The sequence below is a fragment of the Bos indicus genome, chromosome 5 (assembly GCF_029378745.1).
Source record: "Bos indicus isolate NIAB-ARS_2022 breed Sahiwal x Tharparkar chromosome 5, NIAB-ARS_B.indTharparkar_mat_pri_1.0, whole genome shotgun sequence".
NCBI classification, from domain to species: Eukaryota; Metazoa; Chordata; class Mammalia; order Artiodactyla; family Bovidae; genus Bos; species Bos indicus.
This window is the reverse complement of record NC_091764.1, coordinates 61,341,914-61,350,000: the sequence shown is the minus strand read 5'-3', so window position 1 is coordinate 61,350,000 and position 8,087 is coordinate 61,341,914. Positions and strand designations below refer to the sequence as shown.

General features: G+C 42.2%; 1 non-coding gene across 1 annotated transcript; it reads left to right on the top strand.

Annotated features, from left to right (window-relative positions):
* Positions 1–7,067: 7,067 nt before the first annotated feature.
* Positions 7,068–7,140, top strand: TRNAG-UCC (transfer RNA glycine (anticodon UCC)). The gene has a single exon. It is a non-coding gene; the product is annotated as a tRNA-Gly (tRNA).
* Positions 7,141–8,087: the final 947 nt, after the last annotated feature.

Here is an 8,087-nt window from a genome sequence, read left to right as displayed (position 1 = left end):
ATAGTGGCCACCAAATGTATTCAATAATGAACCATTTTATAAAGGCTTAAAACTGCAGCAAGGTTTAATAGACCATGTTAAGTCTCTCCCCCGCCCCTTTAAAGAATGTCTGAAATCCAGTGACAGGGAGAAGGAAAGACTGGCCTTAACCGGAAAAACAATGTTGTCTGCATGCCTTTTTATTCCAGAGGCTTAGAAACGCAATCAGCTTTCTTGGCTGCGACCCTTTTGTGCGAAGAGCACATTATGCAGCTTTCTTCATGGCAAAGAAGCTCCCCGCAGTGAAAGCCTCCTCCTGAATGGGGTATCTGAGCACAGACATTTCCTTGTGTCTTATTTGCAGCTTTGTACAATAAGCCCTCTCCCACACAAATACATATTTTCATTATCTTATTTTTAGAAATGCAATTTGAAGAGGAGAAGTGTGATTTGACATTCTAATTGTGGTTGATTCTTCCTTCTGAGTCTCTCTAGGATCTGGCTGCAAACGCGACAGTTCTAACACCAGATTTCTGCACAGAGACATCAGTTCCGCTTAGCCACATTAAAGCCATGTGTACCGCCGTCACGGGAACGCCATCCCACACATTCATTAGTGAAAGCATATCGTGCAATAGGATTATTTTCCATTATAGCAGTTAAGTGTCTGCTCCAGACTGAGAGTGTAGGAAATGAGTTTAGGCTTCTGAGGTTCAGTGAGTTGAACTCAGGTTGTTCTCAGATCTTAAGTTAGCATCTATGTACTGTACCAAGTTTCAAACTAACAAACCTTTCAAACTACTTCATGTACCAGCTAACAAAACACTTGCTGCCCAAAGAATCTGACAGAACTAAATGTAATTCCCAGAGAAGATAGGTTGTCTTAAAAGTAGGAATTTGCTTCTCTAATCAACTCCATCTTTCCTTCCTCTGTCCTGTCTTTTTCCCCATCCTTTCTGCCATCATCTTCCCCTCCCTACTTAGACCCATTCTTTCTTTTTGAAAAATTATCTCAGCATCTAAGAAGCTCCAGATACTGTCTAATACAAAGCTATATAATCCAGGGCTCCATTCGTGTTGGGGAGTGGGATCAGTGGGAAAAAAATAATGAAAATGCAAAGTAAGGCAGATGAGCTGGATTTTGCATGACTACGATGTGTGGGGATGGGGCACGAGGGGGATTAATTCCAGCCAGAAAGGAAGGAACTGCATACTCCTCTCTCAACTAGAATCTAAAGTGCTACTTGGACTTGATCTGAGCATGTTGGTTGTCACAAGCAGGACTGGAACAAGTTGATATGCATTTGGGTTGTTGAATCTAAAGAAAGTGACCAGTAAAGCAGACAGTAGGAAGGGTCTATCTCAATGCATCAATCTGCAAATATTTACTTGTACCTGTTATACAATACATCCTATTGCATGACAACTCCCCAAATAAACACTACAACTTCAAATTTAAGTAGTCTACTAGGGACTGGGGGACACATGGGTGAATAATGCACAGGTGGTTTCAGCTAGAGGCAAGAATACTGACCCTCTACCAGTAACTAAGTGATATGGAGTGATGAGCTACAGGTAGATACTAGGGGGAAAGTGTTCATGAAGGTTTCAGGGAGACTGAGACAAGGAGGCATGGGTCGAGTCACTTTGGGCCCTAGTGACAAACTGCCCACAGGTGAAGGAAAGAGGCCTCTTCCCTGCAGACACAGTCATAATTCTTTGGAAACTCAAGAAGGAAGAATGCTCAGAGTAGTCTTGGTCCAGAGAAACAGAACCAACATTAGAGATGGAGAGAGAGCAAGAGAGAATGACTTTCAACTGGATCACTGGCTGTGGGGGACTGGCAAGTCTAAGATCCACAGGGCAGGCCAGCAGGTGGAAATTGAGGATTTCAATTTTAGAGTCTTGAGGCAGAATTTCTTCATCTCTGTTTTCACTCTTACGGCCCTCACCCAATTGGAAGAGGTCCTCCCCATTATGGAGGGTTATCTGCTCTACCTAAAACCAACTGTTTGTAAACATTGATCACATCTACAAAGTACCTCCACAGCAATATTTAGACTAGTGTTCAACCAAACAGCTGGGCACCATAGTCTAGCAAGGTTGACACCTTCACTTAACCATCACACATCAAATTGGGAATTCTGTGTGGATCATAATAAACTGTGGAAAATTCTGAAAGAGATGGGAATACCAGACCACCTGACCTGCCTCTTGAGAAACCAGTATGCAGGTCAGGAAGCAACAGTTAGAACTGGACATGGAACAAGACTGGTTCCAAATAGGAAAAGGAGTACGTCGAGGCTGTATGTTGTCACCCTGCTTATTTAACTTATATGCAGAGTACATCATGAGAAACGCTGGGCTGGAGGAAGCACAAGCTGGAATCAAGATTGCTGGGAGAAATATCAATAACCTCAGATATGCAGATGACACCACCCTTAGGGCAGAAAGGGAAGAGGAACTAAAGAGCCTCTTGATGAAAGTAAAAGAGGGGAGTGAAAAAGTTGGCTTAAAGCTCAACATTCAGAAAACGAAGATCATGGCATCTGGTCCCATCACTTCATGGCAAATAGATGGGGAAACAGTGGCTGACTTTATTTTTCTGGGCTCCAAAATCACTGCAGATGGTGATTGCAGCCATGAACTTAAAAGACTCTTGCTCCTTGGAAGGATAGTTATGACCAGCCTCGACAGCATATTAAATAGCAGAGACATTAATTTGTCAACAAAGATCCATCTAGTCAAGGCTATGGTTTTTCCAGTGGTCATGTACGGATGTGAGAGTTGGACTATACAGAAGGCTGAGCGCCAAAGAATTGATGCTTTTGAACTGTGGTGTTGGAGAAGACTCTTGAGAGTCCCTTGAACTGCAAGGAGATCCAACCAGTCCATCCTAAAGGCGATCAGTCCTGAGTGTTCATTGGAAGAACTGATGTTGAAACTGAAACTCCAATACTTTGGCCACCTGATGCGAAGAGCTGACTCATTTGAAAAGAACCTGATGCTGGGAAAGATTGAGGACAGCAGGAGAAGGGGACGACAGAGGATGAGATGGTTGGATAGCATCACCGACTCAATGGACATGGGTTTGGGTGGACTCTGGGAATTGGTGATGTACAGGGAGGCCTGGCGTGCTGTGGTTCATGGGGTCACAAAGAGTTGGACACGACTGAGCGACTGAACTGAACTGAACTGAACTAAAGAGTATCTTTTGCCCAGGCATTGTAATCCCCACCACAAATGAAAGACAATGGCAGCATCAGCAGTGGCAGCTGGTTGGGGTGATCAGTCAGAAGAAAAGAACGTGAGGACTCCTCATGTCAGCACGTGGGAAACACCCTCTGGGCACCCTCAGAATCACTTGGCTGGAAAGGACTAGGCAAGGGAAGGCTAGAACCACAGAATGCTTTGTTATTATCTCTGAGACATAGGGAAGGACTCTACAACTTGAAAACTGAATCTTGGAAATAATAAAATGTTTGATCTACAAAGAGCCTACAGGTGACAAGAGCACAAGATGTATGACTCTTTTATGGCATGCTGTCTTGTGAGGGCAGAAGGAAAGAGAAGCAGACATGCCGGGGCTTCTCCTGTGTAATGAGGGAGCTCTGTGTAATGCGGTTGGGAGGCTGTGGGAGCAACCCTTCCCTGTAGATCCAGTGGTTCGACTGCTGTCAGGTATAGCTTGATTGTGATACCATCTTTCTACTCCCCACCCTCAGAGGCCAGTAAGCCCAAACACTGCTTTGGTTCCCCAGATTTGAAGGCTCAAGCCTGAGGGAGGACCTCAAGTCATTCTGAGATGCGAGATGTCTCTGCTTTCAAGACAGGAAAGCAGAGACATTGGAATGATTCAAGAGAGAATCAGTAGTGACAATCTTAACAAGGACTGCTGGCCTGCGTCAGCCAAGGCTGAGAACTTAAGAACCATTATGTATGTACACAGTGTAAGCTGGGACTGAAAAAACGGCCTAGTATATAAATCTTGTCAGATTCTAGGGATGCACACTCATATTCTTTTTCTCCAAACCTCTTTCTCCTCCAGCACCCTTTTCTTAGAAACCGAGGCCACCATTCACCCAGCCTCCCAGCCCGAGGAAAGTCCTTAACTCCTTCCACTCAATCACTCTTCAAGTTCTGTTGATTGCTACTTACTGAAGCATCTGATAAACCCAAACCCCTCCTCTTCATCCTGCTACTACACTTTAAACCTGATATCCCTGCCTTTTCTAGTTTTCAATGACCTCTGACCCATTCTTTGTATCAGAATGATGATTCAAAAATGAAAATCCATTGCTGTCACTTTCCTGTCTCTTCCTAGAGCCTTCAGGACAAAGGAGAAACCCTTATCAGGAGGAAGTAAGGCTTTTGTAATCTGGTCCTTGCTCACTTCTCCCGTCTTAGCCCACACAGAGCTCTATCAGCTACTCAGTTTCTTTTTCTCTTTCTATGTCTCTACACATGAAGTTGGAAAGTTCTTCCTACTTCTTTGCTGAGTTCACTCATACTTCTTTAAGACATAGATCAGAGGTCATTTCCTCCAGATCACCCTGGCCTGAGTTGGATGTTTCTCTCCTAGCCTAGAACTGTTTGAGAAGCCACACAGGGAAGCAGGCGTGCTGCAGTCCACGGCTAAGAGTTGGACACAACTTAGTGACTGAACAACAATGCCTGCAGATGTTCTCTTTCTTTCATCCCATGTGAGGATACGTATGGGTTCAGCTACCACCCATGCCCACCACCCTGCCAGCCCCCAGCTGGTGCTCTGCCTAGAGACCTGCTCCAGTACTGAAGCCAGGCTAAATCTGATTCTTAGACTCAAGATCTTCCCAAAACCACACTCAGGAATGTGCCTCATTCTGACTGTCCCAGGCCCAGGAAGACTAGAACTTAGTGTTTATCATGGACATTTGTTTTGTCACAGCACAACTTAGCACTGAAGGCAAAGCTTTACAGGGTTTTGAAAGGCACAGTGGCACCTTCCCCAGCAGGGTTGCTTTCAATCCGTGATTCACCCAGGTATTGCTTTATTGGCATTCTTTCCCTGCCACTTACAAATAAGCAGCTTTTCCAAAAATAGGTAAATAAATACAAAGTTGAAAAGAGCAATCATTTCTATTAATCTCTAGCAAAGGGCAGGAACAGGAAATAGGAAAGATCTTCATGTTTGCTATATCTGCCTTGGGATTTGGTTTCCTAAAATTAAGGCCAAAACAAAGTTTGCAGTCTCCTCTGACAATATGTGTGGATATTCAGGTAAGGTCATTCGCCTGCCAGACAGCATTTGGTGTTATCAAGACAGCCACTTAAAGAACCACAGTGGATTAAGGAAATCCTTCAGAAAAGAAAGGCATCTGACAGGGCAAGGACAATGAAGGAATTAACTCTGGGGAGAGTCATCTCCAGCCTGGGAAATGCAAGCCCAGGAAATAGAATCAGGAAGACGATAAGAATGAAGCAGTCCAATCTCTCGGTTATTATTGCCTCTTCCTGAAGTACTGCCCACCCTGGCCAAATTATTACTCGTCTGAGAATAAATTTCAGTGGTTCAAACTAGTAAAATTATGAGGAATTACATTAAAAGCTGGATAAAAGCTGAATGTGGAGAAACAGAGAGTAAAGCAGTGGTTACCAGGGACTGGAGAGTGGAGGAAAGGGCGGGATATTGGTCAAAGTGTACAAATAACTAGTTATGAGATTAACGAGTTCTGGGGATCTAATGTATAGCATGATGGTTACAGTGAATAATGTTGTACCATAACTTGAAAAACTGCTAAGAGAGTAAATCTTAAATGTTCTCACCACAAAAGAGAAATGGTAATAATGTGATGGGATGGAGGTGCGAGCTAACATATGGCGATAACCATGCTGCAATATATACCAAATCAACTCTCATATACCTTATATATTTTTTTAATTGGAGGATAATTGCTTTACAATGGGTGTATTAGTTTCTGCTGTACAACAACCTAAACCAGGTATAAATATATATATATTTATACCTGGTTTAGGTATATATACATATATATGTGTGTGTGTATATATATATATATATATATATATATATATATATATATATATATATATATGTCCCCCTGCTGTGAGTCTCTCTTCCTTCCACCCAACTATCCCACCCCTCTAGGTCATCACAGAGCACTGAACTAATCTCCCTGTGCTATATAGCAGCTTCCCACTAGACATTTTACACATGGTACCACTCATATACCTTAAGTTGACACAATGGTATATGTAAATTACATCATAAAGATGGAAAAATAATAATAAATAAATTAAAATGTTTTAAATGCAAATTGGGTTTATAAAGCACAGAGTATGTAGTTTTTAATGTAGATAAATTATCATAATTTATGTTTTAGGTAAAATTTTAAATAAATTCCAATTCTTGTGCTCTTCAGCATGGTAGTAGGGAGCATGTTGAAAAAACCCAGCCACAGAACCTACAATTCATTCATTCATTCATTCATTCATTCAACAAACAGCTGTGAAGCAACCATATATAAGCACTATACGGGTCAGTAAAAACAAACAATGTCTATCTTGGAATTAAGAAAACAATAAAGCTACCTTGACATCATAAGGTTGTTGAGAGAACCAAATAAGTTTGTAAATGGAAAGTATTTATCTTTATATGTATACACATATACAATGCCCACCCAGTCACATAACAATACAAACAATAACAACCATAAGACCACAACCAGTCTTTATGGGGCATTTACTGTGTGCCATGTACTAAGTATAGCAAACATTTAATAAATGGTAGCCATTATTATTATTATTTGATCCTATAGTTTTATATTTTAAGGTAAAAATCAGAAATATTCTGATTTCTGTAGATGTCACTGCTGCTAAGCTAATAACTCTGACAGGTTTCCACCATATTTTGAGGGTGAAATTAAAGAAAGTAAACCCACAATACAATATAGGTCTAAAATAATAGTTATCTGACAATATCTGAGTTTACAACATAAGTCTAGAAATCCAGAGTAGTGTTAAGAATATATTTTCAGCCCACCATCTAGTAGTATATTTTACATGTCTAATAAGGAATGTATCCAGGGACTTCCCTGATGGTCCAGTGGTTAAGACTCTGCACTTCCACTGCAGAAGCACAGGTTCAATCCCTGGTTGGGGGAACTAAGATCCTGTAGGCTGTGTGGTGCAGACAAGAAACTGTGCCCACGATTAAGGAGAGAGCCTGTTTTCTTGGACCTTGTTTGACAATGAAAAGCAGGAAGGTAGGACTAAGTCAGAGCAGTGGTTTGGAAAAAAATAATTGTGAGGGCAAGGGTTCTGAGTTAGTGAGGCATGAAAGTTAAGTCCAGAAAACTCAACTAAAGCAGGGAGGGAGGATGAAAGTGGTTCTGAATTCAGGCTCACTGGAAGAAAGGTACCACCCACACTCCAAAAGACTGAGAAACAACAGGAGAAGTTTCCATCGGAAGATCAGAAATCCCAACCAGGGGTAACCAATGCACTGATCAAGCTTTTCTGCAGACATTTGATGGTCTCCCATCTCCTTTCCACTGGCCAGGGCCTATGAGGGTCTAACCGGTTGTAGGTACTCAAGTAGTGACTGACTGATGCTGTTTTTACTCTGAGCAGCAATGCCTGGAGGTCTGTCAGGAATATCATGCTTACACTTGTATGTCTCTTATCCTTATGAGGTTGTAAGCATCCTAAAACCATCAACTACTTCCTTAACCTGGCAGTCCCAGAGAGACTCCTATTATAGATATTCAATAAACATTTTCTGAATGAATGAATAACTACTATGAACAAATCAGCAGACACCAAGGGAGCCTGATCCTGAGCCAACTGCTTTCTGAGAGAAATGTGCCTTACATCCTCCCCACCCAGAGCAAAATGGTTTCAGGGTGTGGGGACATCTGTCCATGTTGTCTGCCAAGAATCCACAGTGCCCTCTTCCAAGAAGAGCAAATCAATTTTCCTTGGGGGAACCACTCCACCCCATCCTCTCCTGGCCAAAGGTGAGGCTAAGTTCAGTCAGTCCTCTTTCTCTCCCTGGCATTCGAACCTTAAGCAAAAGAACCGCAGGGAAAGAACATGGTTGGAGCTGATTC